Here is a 15,466-nt window from a genome sequence, read left to right as displayed (position 1 = left end):
CTAGGTGCTATAGTTTTGCCAGGCCGTAGGGTGTCTCCCTGATGCGGAGCTGTTTTCCAAGATGACGATCCGATCACACCCCTATACATAATTTTTACTCCCGAGACATTTTCTGGGAAAACAAAAATTTATATGGCGGCCATCTTGTTTTTCGGCAATTTTGTTTTTTTTTCACCGCCGATAAATTTTGACCAAGATTTAAATAGGTTTTGTGAAAACAAAAATGTTCCAGGTGCGATAGTTTCGCCAGGCCTTAGGGTGTCTCCTTGATGCGGAGCAGTTTTTGAAGGTCGGGAAGCATTTCCATACATGACATTTTGATCACATCCTTTTTACATCATATTCACCCCCGAGGCATTTTCGAGAAAAACGAAAATTTTGTATGGCGGCCATCTTGATTTTCCGCCATTTTGATTTTTTTTCACCGGTGATAAAATTTGACCAAGGTTTAAATACTTTGAGCGAAAAAAGAATTGTTCCAGGTGCGATAGTTTCGCCACGCCGTAGGGTGTCTCCCTGATGCGGAGCAGTTTTCAAAGATTGAGAACATTTTTCGGACTCGACAAGACACTCCGATTATACTCCCATTCACAGTTTTTACCCCCGAGGCATTTTCGGGAAAAACGAAAATTTTGTATGGCGGCCATCTTGTTTTTCCGCCATTTTGTTTTTTTTTCACCGGCGAATGGATTTGACTAAGATTTAAATAGGTTTCGTGAAAAAATTATTGCTCCAGGTTTTATAGTTTTGTCAGGCCGTAGGGTGTCTCCCTGATGCGGAGCAGTTTTCGAAAACCTGGAAGTATACCCGTACTCAACATGACGATCCGATCATATCCCTATACATCATTTTTACCCTCGAGGCATTTTCAGGAAAAACGAAAATTTTGTATGGCGGCCATCTTGTTTTTCCGCCTTTTTGATTTTTTTTCAACGGCGATAAAATTTGACCAAGATTTAAATACATTGTGCGAAAAAAAAATTGATCCAGATGTGATAGTTTTGCCAGGCCGTAGGGTGTCTCCCTGATGCGGAGCAGGTTTTCAAGATCGAGAAGTATTTCCATACTCAACAATACGTTCCGATTACACCCCCATTCACAGTTTTTACCCCCGAGACATTTTCTGGAAAAACAATTTTTTGTATGGCGGCCATCTTGTTTTTCCGCCATTTTGATTTTTTTTCACCCACAATAGAATTTGACCAAGATTTAAATAGGTTTTGCGAAAAAAAATTTGATCCAGGTATAATAGTTGCGCCAGACCGTAGGGCGTCTCCCTGATGCGGAGCAGTTTTCCAAGATTTTGGATTTTTCCCATACTCACCGGGAGGTCCCGATCACACCCCCCATACATCATTTTGACCCCCCGACGCTCCTTCTGGGAGAACAATTATGTCAGTGAGTGAGTCAGTCAGTGGGTTTGTAGCTATATATAATATAACTAGATGTCGCGTGGTTCGCTCGCAGCAAGCTGCTCGCGTGTCTTGTTTTCCCGCCATTTTTGTACCGCGATAGAATTTGACCAAGACTTGAATAGGTCTCGTGAAATCAAAAAAGTTCTAGGTGCTATAGTTTTGCCAGGCCGTAGGGTGTCTCCCTGATGCGGAGCTGTTTTCCAAGATGACGATCCGATCACACCCCTATACATAATTTTTACTCCCGAGACATTTTCTGGGAAAACAAAAATTTATATGGCGGCCATCTTGTTTTTCGGCAATTTTGTTTTTTTTTTCACCGCCGATAAATTTTGACCAAGATTTAAATAGGTTTTGTGAAAACAAAAATGTTCCAGGTGCGATAGTTTCGCCAGGCCTTAGGGTGTCTCCTTGATGCGGAGCAGTTTTTGAAGGTCGGGAAGCATTTCCATACATGACATTTTGATCACATCCTTTTTACATCATATTCACCCCCGAGGCATTTTCGAGAAAACCGAAAATTTTGTATGGCGGCCATCTTGATTTTCCGCCATTTTGATTTTTTTTTACCGGTGATAAAATTTGACCAAGGTTTAAATACTTTGAGCGAAAAAAGAATTGTTCCAGGTGCGATAGTTTCGCCACGCCGTAGGGTGTCTCCCTGATGCGGAGCAGTTTTCAAAGATTGAGAACATTTTTCGGACTCGACAAGACACTCCGATTATACTCCCATTCACAGTTTTTACCCCCGAGGCATATTCGGGAAAAACGAAAATTTTGTATGGCGGCCATCTTGTTTTTCCGCCATTTTGGTTTTTTTTCACCGGTGATAAAATTTGACCAAGATTTAAATACTTTGAGCGAAAAAAGAATTATTCCAGGTGCGATAGTTTCGCCACGCCGTAGGGTGTCTCCCTGATGCGGAGCAGTTTTCAAAGATTGAGAACATTTTTCGTACTCGACAAGACACTCCGATTATACTCCCATTCACAGTTTTTACCCCCGAGGCATTTTCGGGAAAAACGAAAATTTTGTATGGCGGCCATCTTGTTTTTCCGCCATTTTGGTTTTTTTTCACCGGGGATTGGATTTGACCAAGATTTAAATATGTTTTGCGAAATAAAAATTGCTCCAGGTTTTATAGTTTTGCCAGGCCGTAAGGTGTCTCCCTGATGCGGAGCAGTTTTTCAAGATCACGAAAAATTTCCATAGTCAACGAGATGTTCCGATTACAACCCCATACACAGTTTTTACCAACGAGACATTTTCTGGAAAAACAAAATTTTGTATGGCGGCCATCTTGTTTTTCCGCCATTTTGATTTTTTTTCACCCACAATAGAATTTGACCAAGATTTAAATAGGTTTCGTGAAAAAAGAATCCTTCCAGGTGCGATAGTTGCGCCAGGCCGTAGGGTCTTTCCCTGATGCGGAGCAGTTTTTCAAGATTGAGAAAATTTTTTATACTCAACAAGACGTTCCGATTATATCCCCATTCATAACTTTTAGCACCGAGACATTTTCTGGAAAAACAATTTTTTGTATGGCGGCCATCTTGTTTTTCCGCCATTTTGTTTTTTTTTCACCGGCGATTGGATTTGACCAAGATTTAAATAGGTTTTGCGAAAAAAAACTTGATCCAGGTATTATAGTTTTGCCAGGCCGTAGGGTGTCTCCCTGATGCGGAGCAGTTTTCCAAGATCTGGAAGTTTTCCCATACTCACCGGGAGGTCCAGATCACACCCCCCATACATCATTTTCACCCCCCGACGCTCCTTCTGGGAGAACAATTATGTCAGTGAGTCAGTCAGTACATGGGTTTGTAGCTATATATAATATAACTAGATGTCGCGTGGTTCGCTCGCAGCAAGCTGCTCGCGTGTCTTGTTTTCCCGCCATTTTTTTACCGCGATAGAATTTGACCAAGACTAAAAATAGGTCTCGTGAAATCCAAAAAGTTCTAGGTGCTATAGTTTTGCCAGGCCGTAGGGTGTCTCCCTGATGCGGAGCAGTTTTCCAAGATGACATTCCGATCACACCCCTATACATCATTTTTACACCAGAGACATTTTCTGGAAAAACAAAAATTTGTATGGCGGCCATCTTGTTTTTCGGCCATTTTGTTTTTTTTTTTCACCGGCGATTAAATTTGACCAAGATTTAAATAGGTCTCATGAAAACCAAAATGTTCCAGGTGCTATAGTTTTGCCAGGCCGTAGGGTGTCTCCCTGATGCGGAGCAGCTTTCGAAGATCGAAAAGTATTTCCATACTCAACATGATGTTTCAATCACATTCCTCATACATCATTTTTACCCCCGAGGCATTTTCGGGAAAAACGAAAATTTTGTATGGCGGCCATCTTGATTTTCCGCCATTTTGTTTTTTTTTTCACCGGCGATAAAATTTGACCAAGATTTAAATAGGTATCGTGAAAACAAAAAAGTCCTAGGTGCGATAGTTTCGCCAGGCCGTAGGGTGTCTCTCTGATGCGGAGCAGATTTCAAAGATCTAGAAGTTATTCTGTATTGAAGTCGACGTTCCGATGACATCCCCATACACAGTTTTTACCCCCGAGGCATTTTCAGGAAAAACGAAAATTTTGTATGGCGGCCATCTTGAATTTCCGCCATTTTGATTTTTTTTCAACTGCAATTAAATTTGACCAAGATTATAATAGGCTTGGTGGAAAAAATAATGTTCTAGGTGCGATAGTTTTGCCAGGCCGTAGGGTGTCTCCCTGATGCGGAGCAGATTTGAAGAAAGAGAAGTGTCTCCATACTCAACAAGACACTCCGATTACACTACCATACACAATTTTTACCCCTGAGACATTTTCCGGAAAAACAAAATTTTGTATGGCGGCCATCTTGTTTTTCCGCCATTTTGATTTTTTTTCACCCACAATAGAATTTGACCAAGATTTAAATAGGTTTTGCGAAAAAAAATTTGATCCAGGTATAATAGTTGCGCCAGACTGTAGGGTGTCTCCCTGATGCGGAGCAGTTTTCCAAGATCTGGAAGTTTTCCCATACTCACCGGAAGATCTTGATCACACCCCCCATACATCATTTTTACCCCCCGACGCTCCTTCTGGGAGAACAATTATGTCAGTGAGTGAGTGAGTCAGTCAGTGGGTTTGTAGCTATATATATTATAACTAGATTTCGCGTGGTTCGCTCGCAGCAAGCTGCTCGCGTGTCCTGTATAAGTTCGAAGCTTTGTATGGCGGCCATCTTGTTTTCGTGAAATCAAAAAAGTTCTAGGTGCTATAGTTTTGCCAGGCCGTAGGGTGACCCCTGATGCGGAGCAGTTTTCCAAGATGACGTTCCGATCACACCCCAATACATCATTTTTACCTCTTGAGACATTTTCTGGAAAAACAAAAGTTTGTATGGCGGCCAACTTGTTTTTCGGCCATTTTGTTTTTTTTTCACTGTCGATAAAATTTGACCAAGACTTTAATAGGCTTCGTGAAAACAAAAAAGTTCTAGGTGCGATAGTTTCGCCAGGCTGTAGGGTGTCTCTCTGATGCGGAGCAGCTTTTGAAGATCAAAAAGTATTTCCATACTCAACATGATGTTTCGATCACATTCCTCATACATCATTTTTACCCCCGAGGCATTTTCGGGAAAAGCGAAAATTTTGTATGGCGGCCATCTTGTTTTTCCGCCATTTTGGTTTTTTTTCACTGGGGATTGAATTTGACCAAGATTTAAATAGGTTTCGTGAAAAAAATATTGCTCTAGGTTTTATAGTTTTGCCAGGCCGTAGGGTGTCTCCCTGATGCGGAGCAGTTTTTCAAGATCAAGCAGTATTGAAATACTCAACATGACGATCCGATCACATCCCTATACATCATTTTTACCCTCGAGGCATTTTCGGGAAAAACGAAAATTTTGTATGGCGGCCATCTTGTTTTTCCGCCATTTTGGTTTTTTTTCACCGGGGATTGAATTTGACCAAGATTTAAATAGGTTTCGTGAAAAAAATATTGCTCTAGGTTTTATAGTTTTGCCAGGCCGTAGGGTGTCTCCCTGATGCGGAGCAGTTTCTGAAGATCAAGAAGTATTTACATACTCAACATGACCTTTCGATTACGCCCCCATACATTGTTTTTGCCCCCGAGACATTTTCTGGAAAAACAAAAATTTGTATGGCGGCCATCTTGTTTTTCCGCCATTTTGTTTTTTTTTCACCGGGGATTGGATTTGACTAAGATTTAAATAGGTATCGTGAAAAAAGAATCGTTCTAGGTGCGATAGTTGCGCCAGGCCGTAGGGTGTCTCCCTGATGCGGAGCAGTTTTCCAAGATCTGGAAGTTTTCCCATACTCACCGAGAGGTCCCGATCACACCCCCCATACATCATTTTCACCCCCCGACGCTCCTTCTGGGAGAACAATTATGTCAGTGAGTGAGTGAGTGAGTGAGTCAGTCAGTCAGTGGGTTTGCAGCTATATATAGTATAATAATAACTAGATGGTGCTAAGTGCGCTCGCTGCTAAAGCAGCTTCGCGGGCGTTGTATGTGGATTGACGTTTTCGTATAGTTTGTTTCGCATCACAGATTTGTAATAACTATTAAGACAGACACAAAAAGAAATAAAAAAAATGTGTAGGATATTGTTGGTTTATTTTATGTTATCAAAAAATAAAAATATAACATTATATTCTCTCTCTCTCCCTTGCATTGTTCCCATATGGTGGTGGGGTCTTTATTCCGAGTCTTTTCCTTCCACTTCGCTCTGTTGGTTGTATCGTCTGCGGAAACATTGCAGGAACAAAGATCTTCTTTGATGACATCTGCTTCTTTGCCTTCTGTATTTCCTGTTAAAAATAAAATAATATTAATTCGTATAGGTATAATATCCTTTTCTTAGTCGATAGCGATACGTTTTTGCCAAAGTGGTCGTGGTCGTCATGTAACGTACCTCGATATCTTGTAACTTTTGATTGCTGGCTGTCACACTGCTGCGTGCATTGAAGGACTTCAGGCTTGGTCGATTTTATTCTATTGCAATCATAATCTCCTACACAGTTTATTATACTCTGCATTTCCTGTGAATAAAATATATATATTACATTTTTATCCTTAGTCTATAGCGATACGTTTATGCCAAAGTGGTCGTGATCGTCATGTAACGTACCTCGACATCTTGTTACTTTTGATTGCTGGCTGTCACACTGCTGCATTCTTTGAATGAGCGGCCAACATCAGGTTTGGTTTATATAATACTATTGTTTAATGATCTCCTACGCAGTTTTTTGCCTTCTGCATTTCCTGTAAATAAAACATATAATTAAATATTATATGTAATTTATTTTCCTTAGTCGATAGCAATACGTTTTTGCAAAAATAGTTGTGGTCGTCATGTAACGTACCTCGATATCTTGTTACTTTTGATTGTTGGCTGTCACACTGCTGCATTCATTGAAGGAGCTGGCAACATCAGGTTTGGTTTATATAATACTTTTGTATTAATGATCTCCTACGCAGTTTTTTGCCTTCTGCATTTCCTGTAAATAAAATATATAATTTATTTTCCTTAGTCGATAGCGATACGTTTTTGCCAAAATAGTCGTGGTCGTCATGAAACGTACCTCGATATCTTGTAACTTTTGATTGCTGGCTGTCACACTGCTGCATTCATTGAAGGGGCTGCTGACTTCAAGCTTGGTCGATTTTATTCTATTGCAATCATGAACTCCTACACAGTTTATTGCCATCTGCATTTCCTGTAAATAAAATATATATTAATTTTTTTTTCCTTAGTCTATAGCGATACGTTTTTGCCAATGTGGTCGTGATCGTCATTTAACGTACCTCGATATCTTGTTACTTTTGATTGCTAGCTGTCACACTGCTGCATTCATTGAAATAGCGGCCAACATCAGGCTTGGTAGTACTATTGTATTAAAATCTCCTACGCAGTTTTTAGCATTGTGCATTTCCTGTTAAAAAATAACAATGTTAATTTATATATATTAACTTTTATTTATAAATATATACATATATATTTTAGGTGATTTCCAAACTACCCAGGAGGTACACCCAGTAGCTCGCTTTTTTTCATGTGGTTCCCCCGCTAATCGAGGCCGCATCCACCTACTTATATGAGAAGTAGGTTCTATCTAATGAGTTAGCAATAGTCATTCAATAAGCAGAGAAATGTGAAAGAAAAAGCAATTTTTAGCTAAGGAATTTAAAATAAAAAGCAATTTTCAGCAATTAGCATGCAATAAGCAAAGCAATTACTCAGTAATTGTCAAACATAAGCGAGTTGTACAATTTAAAGATACTATTGACAATAACAAACACGTACCGAGTTTGTTAATACTTACATTGAGTTATCATCGCTAAGTTGACCAAATTATTAGTACAGGTTATCACATTCACTAAATGAAAATATGTGTTTTTATCAATTGTAACAATGCTTGCATGACCTAACCAACCGTTGGTGTTGTGGACGCCAATCTTCAAGAGACAAGTGGACGGGTGTGAGGAAAACTGGCAAGATGAACACGTCGGTGTGGGTGCGACTGGTGCACGGGAGAGAAGTGGAGCTAGTTGGCAGATGGAATTAGGCATCACTCTCTTGCTTCAGTTAAGTTCCACTCAGATCAGGTGGGTTGTCGCATGGATGAACATCGCATGGGTTGGAGTAATTCGGAGTAGAACTGTCCATGTTGTTCCCTTCATCGTAGGCACTTCAGTGGACTGTGGATCAATCAACAATAGTTACGTGAGTTGGCTGTCAAACCGATATGACGTGCCAGCCGAATCTAGCGACCAGGTATGCAGGGGATGGAGGTATCCTGTGGAGTAATCATATCAGCAAAGGTGAAAATGTCGATTGGGAGTGAAATGGAGGGAGAAGGAGAGCTGCAGTCAGCGGTCACGATCTTGCTGTAGATAGACTACATGCTCAGTTTACGTGTAGTTGTAACTGTTCGAAGTTAATTGAAAACGATCGATATGCAAATTCCTGTTTAATAAAACAAGTAATAAATGAACAGGCAGGTTGTTTTTTCGGTATTTAAACGCTAAAACCGTTGTTTGTTTATTGATTAGCAGTAATATGATGAATTCTTGGATACTGATGAATGCTAATAAGCTAAGTATTTAAAACAAAATCACATTCAGAAGCACTAAAAACACATTAAATTAAAGAACGAAATAATACCGTATGAAATATTATTTAATATAATATAAAGGATGGAAAGAAGAAATGACAAGAATGCTATTTAGCGTGACATGGCTCTAACCAGATCCACTGGAAAACATAAAACCATATAAAACCTAAGTTTTTGTTTAGCTCATACACGATATTATGTTTTTTGAGGAACCGTCTCATGCGAAACAGTGTTCTATTGAAAAGTATTGTAAGAAGAAATGCAAAAAACACCATTTAGCGTGACATAGCTCTAACCAGATCCACTGGAAAACATAAAACCATATAAAACCTAAGTTTTTGTTTAGCTCATACACGATATTTTGTTTTTTGAGGAACCGTCTCATGCGAAACAGTGATATATTGAAAAGTATTGTACGAAGAAATGCAATAAACACCATTTAGTGTGACATGGCTCTAACCAGATCCACTGGAAAACATAAAACCGTATAAAACCTAAGTTTTAGTTTAGCTCATACACGATATTATGTTTTTTGAGGAACCGTCTCATGCGAAACAGTGTTCTATTGAAAAGTATTGTAAGAAGAAATGCAAAAAACACCATTTAGCGTGACATGGCTCTAACCAGATCCACTGGAAAACATAAAACCATATAAAACCTAAGTTTTTGTTTACCTCATACACGATATTATGTTTTTTGAGGAACCGTCTCATGCGAAACAGTGTTCTACTGAAAAGTATTGTAAGAAGAAATGCAAAGAACACCATTTAGCGTGACATAGCTCTAACCAGATCCACTGGAAAACATAAAACCATGTAAAACCCTAAGTTTTTGTTTAGCTCATACACGATATTATGTTTTTTGAGGAACCGTCTCATGCGAAACAGTGTTTTATTGAAAAGTATTGTAAGAAGAAATGCAAAGAACACCATTTAGCGTGACATGGCTCTAACCAGATCCACTGGAAAACATAAAACCATGTAAAACCCTAAGTTTTTGTTTAGCTCATACACGATATTATGTTTTTTGAGGAACCGTCTCATGCGAAACAGTGTTCTATTGAAAAGTATTGTAAGAAGAAATGCAAAAAACACCATTTAGCGTGACATGGCTCTAACCAGATCCACTGGAAAACATAAAACCATATAAAACCTAAGTTTTTGTTTACCTCATACACGATATTATGTTTTTTGAGGAACCGTCTCATGCGAAACAGTGTTCTACTGAAAAGTATTGTAAGAAGAAATGCAAAGAACACCATTTAGCGTGACATAGCTCTAACCAGATCCACTGGAAAACATAAAACCGTATAAAACCTAAGTTTTAGTTTAGCTCATACACGATATTATGTTTTTTTGAGGAACCGTCTCATGCGAAACAGTGTTCTATTGAAAAGTATTGTAAGAAGAAATGCAAAAAACACCATTTAGCGTGACATGGCTCTAACCAGATCCACTGGAAAACATAAAACCATATAAAACCTAAGTTTTTGTTTACCTCATACACGATATTATGTTTTTTGAGGAACCGTCTCATGCGAAACAGTGTTTTATTGAAAAGTATTGTAAGAAGAAATGCAAAGAACACCATTTAGCGTGACATAGCTCTAACCAGATCCACTGGAAAACATAAAACCATGTAAAACCCTAAGTTTTTGTTTAGCTCATACACGATATTATGTTTTTTGAGGAACCGTCTCATGCGAAACAGTGTTTTATTGAAAAGTATTGTAAGAAGAAATGACAAGAATTCTATTTAGCGTGACATGGCCCTAACCAGTTCAACTGGAAAACATAAAACCATGTAATCCCTAAGTTTTTGTTTAGCTCATACACGATATTATGTTTTTTGAGGAACCGTCTCATGCGAAACAGTGATCTATTGAAAAGTATTGTACGAAGAAATGCAATAAACACCATTTAGCGTGACATGGCTCTAACCAGATCCACTGGAAAACATAAAACCATATAAAACCTAAGTTTTAGTTTAGCTTATACACGATATTATGTTTTTTGAGGAACCGTCTCATGCGAAACAGTGTTCTATTGAAAAGTATTGTAAGAAGAAATGCAAAGAACACAATTTAGCGTGACATAGCTCTAACCAGATACACTGGAAAACATAAAACCATGTAAAACCCTAAGTTTTAGTTTAGCTTATACACGATATTATGTTTTTTGAGGAACCGTCTCATGCGAAACAGTGTTTTATTGAAAAGTATTGTAAGAAGAAATGCAAAGAACACCATTTAGCGTGACATAGCTCTAACCAGATCCACTGGAAAACATAAAACCATGTAAAACCCTAAGTTTTTGTTTAGCTCATACACGATATTATGTTTTTTGAGGAACCGTCTCATGCGAAACAGTGTTTTATTGAAAAGTATTGTAAGAAGAAATGACAAGAATTCTATTTAGCGTGACATGGCTCTAACCAGTTCAACTGGAAAACATAAAACCATGTAATCCCTAAGTTTTTGTTTAGCTCATACACGATATTATGTTTTTTGAGGAACCGTCTCATGCGAAACAGTGATCTATTGAAAAGTATTGTACGAAGAAATGCAATAAACACCATTTAGCGTGACATGGCTCTAACCAGATCCACTGGAAAACATAAAACCATGTAAAACCCTAAGTTTTAGTTTAGCTCATACACGATATTATGTTTTTTGAGGAACCGTCTCATGCGAAACAGTGTTCTTTTGAAAAGTATTGTAAGAAGAAAGCAAAGAACACAATTTAGCGTGACATAGCTCTAACCAGATCCACTGGAAAACATAAAACCATGTAAAACCCTAAGTTTTTGTTCTGCACTTACTATATTATTTTATATTCATGGTAAGTTGGATTTTCTGTAGGTATATGCAAATTAATAACAAGCATAGTTATTTGTTATTTGCCTCATAATAGTAAATACCAACAACGAATATACATAGACAACGAATGTAGAAAAACAAACGATTATCTTAAAATATTACGTAGGTATTATGTTGGTTATGACTGACTGTACACATATGAATTAAACTATTTGCAGTTACTTTCATTTCTAATAACATTTGGTGTATTTGGTAACATTTAAAACTAAACAATTTTACCAGAAAATATAAAATATGACTCGCTTTCTATTTTTGTAACTAAAGGTGTTTTCTTTTACATTTCAATTCTTAAGTATTTTTTTTGCTTTAGCCATATATGATTTGAAAATTTTGAATATCAAAGTTTCACGTTGTTAGGTAGTGGTTTCTTCTCCAATTATTGTTTTTCCAAGTAGTAGGTATTTTCTAGCAACTTCACTTTATTTAGCCTGTATACATGTATTAATTACTTTATGTATGTTTTGTATCGATGAGTGATCATTCTTCTGTCAATACTGGTGAGACCCGCTTGTGGGAGGCCAGAAATTAACATGATCAAATTTGTTTTTGAATTTGCTTAGGATGGTATAGAACATTCATTGTTGATTATAGGCTTAATTTTTTTTACATACGCCATTAAAGGTAAAGCATGGTCGTACTTAATATCCTCCTGTGGCTTAGATTTTCAAACACAATAGCGAAACAATGGGATTTTGTTTAAGGACTTTTTTTCATGCTTAGCCCATCTGACAGTCGTCATATTTACCCATGTTTATGAATGAAATTGTTCGCACTGCCGGATACAGGTAATTATTGACCTATTTTATTGCACAACACAATAAATAATGTTCTAAATAACACTTTTCATTTATATATTTGTAGCCACAAATCTGTGCAATTGATGATGCGTCTTTGCTGACACAATGACGATGACGATTCATACACCAATGAATGCTAATGTATAATAATATACTGTATCCATCACAGGACACGCGAGTTTTACTATGTAGCGTTTATGTGTACTCATTAATCGATTTCCAGCTTGGCAATTGTTTAAGTTTCTGAATCTTTCTTCGAGCAGACATTTGAAGTAATGTTATTTCTTAAAGTTTCCTTGATGATGAGTAAACAGATCCGGATCCGGAGTTTTCTTTCTTCCTTATATTTATTATTTTAAGGCCTTCCTTTTTTTTCCTTATATGTTCCTTATATTTATATTTTTTTTGTTTGTTTACTTAATTCTAACTTAAGTTACTAAAATACGCTAGTATAAAATATTCTTTAGTACAATTTGAATGCAAATTATATTTTTTTACTATATTGATGAGTAAAACTACACATTACACAAATTTAATCGGTTATAAAAACTTATTTTTCATTGTACATTTATTTTCCTGAATTAATGAATGAAAATATCAAGTCGTTTGTGTTATAAAATAGCTAATCCAACTTACCATGAATATCGTATTTTTTTTTATTATTTTAGTAAATATATTTTGCTTACTGCTTAGTGAATGATAAAAAAATAAGTGACTAAAATGACAAAGATAAATTTTACTTAATGTAAGTTAAGTATTGGGTAAAATGCTTTTGAATGATGATTTGTTTAAATATACTCGTAGAAGTATAATTACTGCATAACTTATTGCTTTAAGTTGAGAAAGTAGCACTTAGGAGAAAAATGTATCAATAAACATCATTGGTGTCTTCATCGAAATATTTTAGTATTAATTTATTGTTTATATACGCACTTAAATTTGGTAACAAAATCATTTGTATAGCGTTAGCGTTATAAAGTAAAAAATGAAGATCAATAAATCATACGTTTGCTTACAAAAAACAAACAGTTTTAGCGCTTAAACACTGAAACAGAATTCTTTTCAAATAACTTCGAACAATTACCACTTTAATACACCTAAACTAAACATTGCCCATGTACAGCGAGATCCTGAATACTGATTACAGTTTCCGTACTCCCTCCTTTCCAGTCCTAAGCGACATTCAAACCTTCGCTGACACGATCATTCCACAGGATACGTCCATCCCTTGTATCCCAGATCGCAAGAATCGGCTAGCACGGCATAGCAGCTTGACAGCTAAAACTCACGCAACCATTGTTGATCGACCTACAAAATCCACCGAAAATGCCTACGACGATGGGAACGACACCGACAGTTCTACTCCGGATCATTCCAACCTGCGACATTCATCCATATGACAGCTTACTTGATCTGAGTGGAACTCAGCTAAAGCAATCGAGTGATACCTGCCTCCATCTTCCAGCCAGCTCCACTTCACTCCCATGCACCGGTCGCACCCGCAGCCAAGTGTTCATCCTGCCAGTTCCCTTCACGCCCGTTCTCTCGTCCCCTAAAGATGAGCCTCCACAGCGTTAACGGCTGGGAAGGGCATGCACACATTGCCAATTGATTAACACACATTTTAATTCAGTGATTGTGACTAATAAAATGGTAAACCTAGCTTTGAAATTCAATGTAACCATCGTCAAATCGAGTGCAAGCTTGTTAAAGTCAGTTTTATCGTTAAATTATACGAAAAGAAGAAAAAACAAGATAGAATGAATATGTCACCGTAAAATTGTTAATAACGTTAGATTATAATCTATCGATTTGAATCTCGCGAGATTGTGAACTGTCGAATAATTATGAATCGTATCATATTGCTTACAATTTAACGTATTATTTTTCGGTAGATTATAATTTATCGAAGTGAAACCGTCAAATTGTGATACGAAACGCACCTCGCGTGCTATACCATAGAGTTACAAAACTATTAGAGTGAGCATAATGTTAATTTGGGATTCTCTTAAAATGCATAAATGTTTTTGTCATAATTTTAATTATCATAATCCTTTTTGCATAACGTATTTTAGCATAATAGTTTTACTTTCCCATAATAACATCTAGGAATACTGGTTTGTTAGGTATAACTTATTTTTGGGATTAATAAATAGATATCCATAATTCTTTTTTATAATAATAGTGTTTTGTCATAATTTTTACAAGGCATAACAGTAGGTTAGGGTGCGGCGGGGGTGGCCCTTGGGCCACCCCTATGCCGCCAGCATGTTTATCTTACACACGAAAAGTATACTGAATGATACGTTTCAGATTTTTTAATTTTGATACATTTTTTCTTACCATGTGATGTCAGAATTATTGATTACTTACTAAATAATTACGTAATAAATACGTACTTGATTTCACAATCTTGAAGAGCATTTATTTTATTTGACTGACACCTGTGTTTTATTCCTAACTCTATGGACACAGAACGGTCTACTGTAAGGCCGACCAATCAGGGACAGCCGTCGGACAGTTGACAATTTGACAATTGTAAGATTGTGATTTAACAGTTTTACTTCGATAGATTATAATCTGACGAATAATAATACGTTAAATTGTAAGCAGTATATTACGTTTCACAATTTTTCGACAGTTCACAATCTGGCGAGATAGATTATATTCTAACGTTATTTACAATTTTACGGTGACAAATATAAATAATAATAAATAATTCGCAATATACGATAATTTCAGCACATGATTTAACCGATCTAAAAAAACCCAATAAGCTTAATAACAGAGATGAACTGTTCAGTCTTTTCAAGAAGTGCCATCCTAATAAAGTTACGTTAAACTTAAAAGTTCTGATATGATAACGTTATTCGAGAAAGGTTGGTCATTTACGATTCGGTGCCTGGGTAGTAGTACTTTTATGTCACGTCTTTCGCGAACGCGACCTAAAGCTACATACAGTTGACCGTGACTAAACATGTCAGATCTAAGATCGACCCCAACGCGACTAATCGTTTGACCCTGGCTCTTGTGAATGGTCATTGCATAACACACCTGCAATGGGAATTGACGGCGACACATCTCGTAAGGGCTGTTATGTTCTATAGGCGCTTTAAAAAGAATTCGAGGGATCAAATAATCTCCTAGTTCACCTTGTTTCCGAACTTTAATAATATATGGAGATGTTTCAACGACTATTACTTTGGTGCCATTTACTAAGCCGTCCGCGAAACTAAGATTACGCGT

General features: G+C 37.2%; 1 protein-coding gene and 1 long non-coding RNA gene across 11 annotated transcripts in view; one reads left to right on the top strand and one right to left on the bottom strand.

Moving 5' to 3' along the window:
- The window catches only part of LOC126371816 (guanine nucleotide exchange factor DBS-like), a 165,475-nt gene that overhangs the window by 51,398 nt on the left and 98,611 nt on the right, over window positions 1-15,466 (top strand). The window lies entirely within an intron of this gene.
- Window positions 6,042-13,640, bottom strand: LOC126372752 (uncharacterized). Of its 4 annotated transcripts, none has more exons than XR_007567211.1 (7): window positions 9,862-13,640; window positions 7,236-9,697; window positions 7,013-7,147; window positions 6,794-6,928; window positions 6,559-6,692; window positions 6,343-6,469; window positions 6,042-6,238 (listed from the first exon to the last, which is right to left on the bottom strand). It is a non-coding gene; the product is annotated as an uncharacterized LOC126372752 (long non-coding RNA). The 4 variants fall into 4 exon arrangements; XR_007567213.1 differs by having other exon boundaries at window positions 7,236-9,203; XR_007567214.1 differs by having other exon boundaries at window positions 7,236-8,875.

This window comes from Pectinophora gossypiella, chromosome 2 (genome assembly GCF_024362695.1).
Source record: "Pectinophora gossypiella chromosome 2, ilPecGoss1.1, whole genome shotgun sequence".
Lineage (NCBI taxonomy): Eukaryota > Metazoa > Arthropoda > Insecta > Lepidoptera > Gelechiidae > Pectinophora > Pectinophora gossypiella.
The sequence above is the reverse complement of the archived record's forward strand: the minus strand, read 5'-3'. Positions and strand labels throughout refer to the sequence as shown.